Here is a 10,039-nt window from a genome sequence, read left to right as displayed (position 1 = left end):
AGCATTTGCATATATATATATATATATATATATATATATATATATTTTATTATCCATATTTTCCCACCAGAATATAAGTTAAGTTGGACAAGCAAAAGAGAATATGTAGAATATTAGAAAGATGTCGGGTAACATAATGGAATTATTTCTCCACAAGCGATAGCATACATTACCCTATTTCAAATATGTGCCGACCTAAGACCTGGTAAGGATTAAAAAAAGAAAAAAAAAAAAAAAAAGAAACAGAGAAAGAAATCGTTATAAATATTAAAATAGCGTACAAGGAAACATGAAAAGAGTATTAACGTATGAAAATAAACTTTGACCCCGAAATGTTAATCTATTTGCAAACTAGCACTTTTAAAACATGATTGCAATCTCAAACTATCAAAAAGTTTTCATGTACACCCTCCTTCATGATTTATCAAAGATTGCGCCATGTCAAAGACTTTAGATTCTGCTTGGTCACTGAAATTTTTCAGATGAGAATTTTGAATTTTAAGATTAAATATTAAAATATTATATTTTAATATTATTATTATTTTAAGATTTAAAAAAATTAAGAAAAAGTTGAATTATTTATTATATTTTGTATGAGAATCTGAAAAAGTTATAATGATGATATGAGAATTTTATATTTAAGATGAAAAATCTTGATGGCCAAACAGTACCTTAAGAAATTATAGTTTGAAGATACAATGTGCCAAAAGTGTTAGTTTGAGTACATATTACAAAAAGGCTAAGATAGTTTGAAGATGCAAAATGTAATTTCCACTAAATAAAATAAGCAAAGAAGATATTGCAGATATCCCTTTTCAGGTATATATATTGCTTGCAAATTCAGCAATAGCAATTAGATAATTGCCATGGCCTAATCCCTTCTCAGTTTTATCATCATCACAAGTGTCATTCCCTCAATAACAACACCTTATTCCATTCATATTTTAATTAAATTATTATTTAAATAATTATTTTTTAAATGGTTATTTAATGTTAATAACTAATTTTTTTTATTAAACACATCTAAAATTCTATATAAATGTCTTAATAACCAATCAAATATTATGGAAACTTTTCAAATGGCTTTTCAAATGGAAACTTGATTTGTTTTAGAATGATCAATATCAACAAGGCTCAACTTAAAAATAAAAATAAAAATATCCAGGGCCTTTCCTTCACATAAACAGGAGAGTAATGCTATACGCAGTTTTGTAACGTGTAAGTATCATGCAGTTATTTTAAAAAAGAGTTGAGTCTATTATTAGAACTTAGTTTTTTTTTCATGTAAATTTCATATTTATTTAATTTTTTTTAGAATAATAACATGACGTTTATGTACTTAAGACTGTAAATATCATTTCTCTAAAGAAAAGCATGCCCTTACTATCGTCAAGCTACATGCCTATCTACAGTGCAAGGACAGATGACTTACGGGTAGTTGGACTAGATTTTTTTGAATAAAATATTCATTTGATCTATCTACCATGGAAGGCGAAATATGAGCGTGGGAGGAGATTACCATAACTCAAAGTCATAAAACTATTCATTTAGCTAATTCAAATGAGGCAAATATTTGCAAATACTGGCAATTGGCATATCGCCAGTGCTCGTACAAGGAAACAACCAGCTATCCAGGGTAATGATCCATATATTTGAAAACAATTGTGGGGCAGAATCCGACGATTAACCTGTAATTCTCTCTTTTAGGAGTAAGTGATCCTCCCCGCCTTGACATCACATCCCAGTTAACAACACCCAGAAATTGAGCGGTTTCAATGTCAAAATAAAGGTTGCCTTGGATTTTGAGCGAGACATGTCACCTGACATAAGAAGCCCCATAAGGAAAGGCCTTCGTCTCATGAACTAATAATAATCCAAGAGTGACTTTTGTCACTAAAGTATTTCCATATATAGTCAACCAACACCCTTTCTTCTAAACCCAAATATGTAGCTTCCCTTTGTCTTAGAGTTCCCCCTAAAAAGACCACCATCCAGGGCAAACCTTAGCCATCTTCTTCTAATATTAGGAATCTAAAATTCTTTCCTTGAAGTCCTTTTTGGTCCATTATGTGCAGCACCAAAAATGTTAGAATTCTTATGGCACATGATTCAAGCATTCTACAACAGCCTGAATTCAGGATTCGACTGAGACCTGACTCAGACCTCTATATATGAAGAACCTTTTGCAAACTAACTCGGAAGTGCAGCGGATGTGCACTTCTGCATTAAACATAGAAATTTCACATGACAGCAACGAGAAAAGACAGTAATGAAATGCTAGAATCACCAAACTGGTGTAGTTGGAGATAAACTGCGTCCCTGATCGAACCACTTCTCGGTGCACCTTTTCAGCTTTCTGTCCTACCCGGCCTTACGTTTTCTCCCGAATACTAGAATCTGAAAACAAGCTAAGAATCCAGCAATGTGGAGAATGGACGGTTGAAGCAGATCTTGAAAACTGAACAGATCCAGTAAAGTTTCCTGCAGTGTTGGATGCTGGGCTTGGATTAGGCACAGTAACATTCTTGCATGATCCAAAAGGTGCTCCAGCCTGCAGAATCCCATCAATAAGAGTGTGTTTTACAGACAGCTCCATATATACAATAATATAACAAAACAAGCGCATGGATAAAATTTCCCCGAAAATTAGTCATAAGATTTCAACTAGACAGTCCAAACTATGGCATAAAACATAACATCCAGAAATGTTGCAGACAATTAGATGTCGACCATACAATGTCACATCAAAGTCTTTGGAGTTGACACAAGAATTTTGTCGCATTTTTCTTGCATGCAAATGAAGGAGGAATAGATGGAGCAAGGTTTTATGATTTCGTGACTAGTTACACTCCAGAATAAGTAACTGTGAGTTGGAATAAAATCAAAGAGGAGACGGCCATCTGCTAAGAAATCAGAAAGCTCTGATACTTTGATATGAACTCTGCTCCAAAACTGGAAAATAATTAGACACATTGTGTTTGCAGAGTCTCTAGAATACCTCGTCATAAAAAAAATTGACAGATAATTTAGAAATGACAGATACTTGGTGATGTGTGAACAAATATCACTTTATTTTTTATTTTTTCTCTACATGATCATAATTAATACATATTCTTAGAATCACGATTTAAACACTACTAATTAACTTCTTATTAAATACTTTAGTCTAACATTTATCTCATACAAGCGTTTTGTCTTCAAGGTTAATTTCTGTCTAAAAATTGCATGTGCTAGCTAGTCACAACCTTCCAATGGACGCTCTAGGTTATGTAGCAATTCATTTTAAGATTGAAAAAATCTAGTTGTAAGCACAATTGCGCACTAATATGTGTACCAATCTAATGTGATTGTTCAAAAAATAGATTTTAACAAAAACAGTACAAATTTAAATTTTTAATATGAATGAATCAGTATTAGTACGCAGATTAGTACGCAATTTTACTTGGATGTAGCAAAACTCTTTTATATTATCTTCAAAAGTGATTTGATTTTCATAATCATCAAATAAAGTAATTTTTTTTAGAATTATGAAATTAAAATATTTAATTTTTTTAATGATCTTTAAGTAATTTTTTTTATTAATAAAAACTCGCTATTTCTATTCAAATATACCTAAAAAAGATTTAACTCTTAAAATCTAGCTCTCTTCTTCTCTATTTTCATCTTAATTGAAGACAAAATAAATGGACTGTACTGTACTACTTGATCTTAGGCCTCGTTTGGTTACACAATAAAAACTAGTTATCTCATATCATCTAATTATTATTATTTTTTAAACTCCCACACAAAATACAATAAATCATTCAACTTTTTTCAAATCTCATAACAAAATTAATATTAAAAAATTATATTTTATAATATTTTATTCAATTTTCATTTAATTTATGTAACTAAACGAAACCTTAATGTTTTCAAGGAGCATGGGTAAATAATAGATTATATTAGCTATAATAATTATACACGAACTATCCTTTTTACAACTCTTTATACAGTCATATTTTAAATTGAGAATATTTCTATAAAATGATATTATTTTTATAATTTATTTTATAAAAATGTCTCTTATTTAAAATAGAATTTTGTAGATGATTATAAAAAAGATTGTATATATATCATTTTCTATTATATATATATATGCTCAATTTGTGTATCTATGTCTAAAGCATCTTTTCTCGACCGTTGAATTAATAATTTACCCTTTAAGGTTGAAAAATTCTTAAAGCATAAAGGCCAATTCGTGCCCCTCGACGTGACTGTAGTTGGTAACGTCGAGGGTTCATATATTGGCCTTAAGCTTTAAAAATATAAAATTTTGACCTCATATAGTAAATTATTAATTCGTCGGCAAAAAAAAGATGTTTTAGCCATAGACACAAATCAAGCATATATATATAAATATATATATATATATATATATATATATATATATATGTATAAATTGACCTTAAGCTTTAAGAATATAAAAATTCAACTTTAGAGAGTAAGGTTTGTACGGGAAGTAAGATGATCTTATCTCATTTTATTCAAAACTTTACATAATCTTCTTTTAAAACATCACTAAACGCAAATGCTCACTACAAAAAATTCAGCCTTTTGTAGTGTTCAAACTCGTTGCAAATACTAGTGTAAAATGCTGCAATAAATTAATTACATCGTTTTTTAGTTCCTTGCACGTTCGACACTACAATCTTTTCTTTTTTGATCAATTGCAGTGATATAAAAAATGTTGCAAATAGAGTCAATTGCAGCGATATATTTTCGTTGAAAATTATAAAATAGCATGCTGGAAATGGGTTATTAAATTTCCATTAGGATCGCTGCTTTTGAGCAATTCCAACGATTTTAATCCTTGCAAAAGCTCTCTATAGCGCTGCAAATACCCTATATCAGAAGCAGCGCTTACTTCATTTGTTGCATTTAACATTTTTTTCAAGGACTAAAATATCTGCAAAAAGTCTAAAAGCACTGCAAATACCTATATTAGAAGCAACGCTTGCTTCCTTTGTTGCATTTAAAATTTTTTTCAATGACTAAAATCGCTGCAAAAAATCAAAAAACGTTGCCAATATGCCATATCAGAAGCAGCGCTTGCTTCCTTTGTTGCATTTAAAATTTTTTATAAGGACTAAAATTGCGGCAAAAAATAAAAAAGCGCTACAAATACCTCATATCAAAAGCAGTGATTTCTTCATTTGTTGCATTTAACATTTTTTTTAAGAACTAAAATCGCTGAAACAGATGAATTGAGACGAGTTTTGATCTATTTGCAACGATTTCTAGTTGCTAGAAATACTCATTTACAAAATTTTAAAAAAAAAAAATTACTACTGAAAAATACAATTTCAGTAATTTTTTTTCACTTGTATTAGAAGCAGAATTAGTAGATCAATTAGGATTTAATTTCATTTACTTAATAATACAAAGGGTACATAGAAAATAATAACGAAGTACTCAAGGATACTTACCCAAGTCAAATTATAAATTCATTTACATTATAATTTATATAGATAGAGGGGTAGTTTGATACATTTCAAAGTACTGCTAAAATTTCTTTAATCATGCAACATATACCATTATTGCACCTATTCTTTGAAAAAATGAATAAGATGTTCCGGCCAAAGCCACCTCCAACTATAGCACGCTTGCTGTCCAATAAAGGCCATTGAGTTTTCTACATGAAAGATACATGAAAATCATGGGTTAAGAATGTACAAATTATAGGAATTTACTTAGAAATGGAAGAGAACAAGGAAGTATAAAAAATCTGAAATTTTCACCAAAAATGACATTTGACAGCTTTTTAGTAATTTGTTGGAATCAAATTAAATAAAGAGCTAAAGCTCACAAGATGGCTGGTTTTTGTCCCTTGTTTTCAATAGTTTTTCATACGAACAAATAACTTTGGTTGAGCAAAAGATGCAAATGAAAAATGGGGATGAAATGGACTGGTTGAATCAGGAATATCGAGTGCATAGCAGAATTTTCTGCACTACCATGGACAGCTAGCAGCTTTAGTACACTCATGCTCTTAAACATCTCTCATTTATCCACAATCTCAACTAAATAAACTAAGCATACTAGAGTTGAAAGTTTCTGAAATCGAAGGGAAGAAAAAAGTTATACATAAGACTTAGTGGAAGGATAATCTAGAAAGTTCAAAGTTCATATGGTCTATGATATTACAAAAGTAATAAGGAATTGATACCATAAATTTGTTTATTCATAGGACTGAAACATTCAGCTATTCCCTTGAGATCAAACACCCACAAGAAAGTTCATGACAATGGACCGAGAGAGTTTGTTGGTCTAATGTTAGTTACCACCCACTGCATATGTAAAAAAAAAAGGCAACATATTCTTTAGTCAAGCATTACAAGTGAACACACATCATGAACTAAATAAGTGCATGAACATATTTGATCAAATATGTTATAGAAGTTGGTTTAGTCTTATTTATAGTCCCTTGTCAACACAATGACCCCACTTAAACTAAACATGCTAACCCAACACAAGCATCTCAAAGATATCTTGCTCTCCATCTCAAACTTTTGAAATTCATTCACATTTTACCTCAAGTCAGAAAATAAAGTCACTCACTATTACTTACACCCACCATCACTTACACGCACAAAAATATAGCATTTTTGGTTTTCCATATTCGATAGATTCATTCACCCTAGTTTTAGCATTACAGAAAACCCATGTCGTATACATAGAGCGATAATCTTTAATTTTGCTTCACCATGATATATCCAGTTCCTTCCTTGCTTCAAAATATAGCATTTAATTATATAACTCATTGTAAACTCAAAAAAGTCCTCCCAGATTAATTGGTTAGATGATGAATATTTCTTTCCAATTTTCTCAAGACATTCAGTCATTTCAAATAGAACAAGCAGTTTTTCTTGTTTGCCGCACTCCAGATTTGAAGCAAGTTTCTCAAGTTGGAAGTTATGACTCTGTTGGGCTATTGCCAGGAAAACAATCAGCAGTTTCTCATTTATGAATACATACCAAATGGAAGCATTTCCAGTCACTTGTATGGTAACTCCCTGTCTAGTCTACATATTATTGAACACCACAAAATCAATGAAAAAGTTGAAGAAGAATCTAGATCTTTTATTAGTCAATCTAATATAATTATTGTGATTTTTTTAATTTACATTATATGGTTACAGTTACACGATACATACACAAACACATAGGCAACTTATGGGGAAATTGAAAGAGAAAACCACCCATGTTTCAACAACAATATTGGTTAACTACTTTAGCCAAACAACTTGAGTAAAATGTTAAAAATAAATACTAATTTCTACTTGACCTAAATGATTTCATTAAGAAGAAAAAAAAAAAAAAAACAGAGTATCTTACCAATGTTAATCGACTACAATTGAGTGGAGGAGAGGACAGCAAGGAGGCTAGTTGGAAAACTGTTTGCAATAAAAAAAGAAAAGGGTCTTACTTGATGTCGACTAGCGGCTTAGGAAATGTCTTCAAGCTTGATTTTGAACTGAAAAAGATTGCTACCGTCTACTTCTCACAGGAAATTGGTATTTATCGCGCTAAGAGGAAATGTAGCACAATACCTTCTGCGGGCGCCAAATCAATGGGGGCATTGCTATTAGTGGTGGTTTTCGGTGGAAGAGGACAATCGTGTAGCAACATTTTTTAGTGAGTTTTGCTTAATGTGCGAGTACATGGAGAGAAAATGGGGAAGAAGAAGTTGGGGAAGAAGTCTGCATTTGGAAGTGTACGGGGTAAAATCGAAGGGGGAATTCTTATTTTCGGGCGTTTTGACGCGCCATCATCTATCATTTAAACGCAATTACAGCGATAGTAAACGTTGCAACAAGTTTTTCACTTTTTGCAGTGCATTTTTCTGTCACATTAGGAGTTACAATTGCTGCAAAAGAATTTTCAAAAAAGTTGATGTTAGAAGCTGCAGCGAATTAGAAGCTTGTTGTACTTAATCTCCTTTGGTAGCGAATTTATTTGCAACACCATAAAAATTGCAACAAAAGGCCGAATTCCTTGCAATGACTTTTCAATTTCAAATTTTTAATTTTTTAATCTAATTATTACAATTTTTCACAACTTCTAAATAAAATACAAAAAATAATATAACTTCTTCAAATTTTAAAATAAAATAATATTCAAATAATATATTAATTTTATAATTTTTTATTTAGCTTTTTTCTTTCATCTGTCAATATTTACGCTTAGTTTTCATTGCATATCATTCATGTCCATACCTACCCAGGCGTCCCTAAATTATTAATTTGCCAGCCGATAAAAGATGCTTTATTTGTTTGGTTATACAGATGAGATGAGGTGTTTTGAATAGTAATAAATAAAATATTATTATAATATAATTTTTTAATATTAATTTTATATTAAGATTTAAAAAAATTAAATTATTTATTATTTTTATATAAAAATTTAAAAAAATTATAATGATAAATTAAAATGAAGTTAGATTTTTTATTTTGATTAACCAAAGCGGTGACAATGGAGATAAACATAGTGACACAGATCGAAAAGGTGTGCATAAATGCACGAAGGATGAAGAACCTTTCTTCCTGAATAGCATTTTCGTTTTTCCTTTGTTTTATATAGGCAATAATTAACTCCAACCATTGAAGTTCGGCAAAACACGCAGGCACACGGAGAATAGCGAGCAGTTGTGGCGAAACTGACATGGCGGACATTCAACTCATCTCAACGAGCTCAGTCAAAGCGGCGAGTCACAAGGAGTGCTCAACTCATGATCAGCGAATTGAGTTGACTCCGTGGGATCTCCCACTTCTTCTACTAGGACCCATCCAGAAGGGTCTCCTTTTTCCCAAACCCAAAACCACACAAGAGATCAGAGAGTACTCATCAGAAAGCTCAATAATCCAACACCTCAGAACCTCCCTTTCCCGCACGCTGGACTTCTTCAATCCCCTCGCCGGCCGCCTTGTCTCCATCCAAAACGAGGACAACACCACCTCCTATTTTATCGATTGCGACAACGCTGGAGCACAGTTTGTACAAGCCATAGCCAATGGTGTTGTTACAATTGCCGACATCCTAGAGCCTATCTACGTTCCCGATCGACTTGTCCACTCCTTTTTCCCACTCAACGGAGTGCTAAACTGTGAGGGCACTTCTAAGCCCTTACTCGGAGTGCAAGTCACTGAGCTTGTTGATGGCATCTTCATCGTTTGCACCCTTAACCATGCAGTTGCTGACGGCACGTCCTTTTGGCATTTCTTCAATTCTTGGTCCGAAATCTCCAGGGGTAAATGAAATATCCAAACCTCCAGCTCTCAAACGTTGGTTCCTTGATGGTACCGACTGTCCAATCCGGATTCCACCCCAAAAGCTCTCTGATAGTTTCACTCCGTTATCGCTGAAAGAAAGAATTTTTCATTTCACAAAAGAAAAGAGTGCAGAACTGAAAACAAAGGCCAATGCTGAGATTGGCATGACCAATCGGGTATCCTCTCTACAAGCAATCTTAACTCATTGTTGGCGGTCTGTAATTCGTACCCAAAACCTCGACCCAAATCAAAAAGTCTATTTCAACTTGCTAATAGGAGCTAGAACAAGATTGCATCCACCATTGCCTGAAAATTATTTCGGAAATGCAGTGTATGGAGGGACCGTGACCGTCAAAGCAGGTGATCTACTTGAAGGTGGACTTGGTCATGCAGCTTGGGAAATGAACAAGATGGTTGCTTTGCACACAAATGAAAAAGCTAGGAGCTTTTTGGAGTCATGGGTGGAAAGCCCTAGGTTATTTACAGCGGGTAGCGTGGTCCGTAATGCATCGTCGACGAGCAGCTCGCCGCGGTTCAATGTGTATGGTAATGACTTCGGATGGGGAAGACCGGTGGCAGTGCGAAACGGTGCTGCGAACAGAACTCATAGAAAGATTACAGTTTTTCCTATGGCAGAAGGAGGCATTGACATCGAAGCTTGCCTCTCGCTGGAGACGTTGGAGGCTATGGGAAATGATTCAGAATTCATGGATGTTGTCACATCTAATTAA

At 32.9% G+C, this 10,039-nt stretch overlaps 1 pseudogene; it reads left to right on the top strand.

Annotated features, from left to right (window-relative positions):
- Positions 1 to 8,700: 8,700 nt before the first annotated feature.
- LOC122301592 lies at positions 8,701 to 10,039 on the top strand (annotated as a pseudogene).

Source organism: Carya illinoinensis, chromosome 2, assembly GCF_018687715.1.
Source record: "Carya illinoinensis cultivar Pawnee chromosome 2, C.illinoinensisPawnee_v1, whole genome shotgun sequence".
Taxonomy (NCBI): domain Eukaryota; kingdom Viridiplantae; phylum Streptophyta; class Magnoliopsida; order Fagales; family Juglandaceae; genus Carya; species Carya illinoinensis.
The sequence above is the reverse complement of the archived record's forward strand: the minus strand, read 5'-3'. Positions and strand labels throughout refer to the sequence as shown.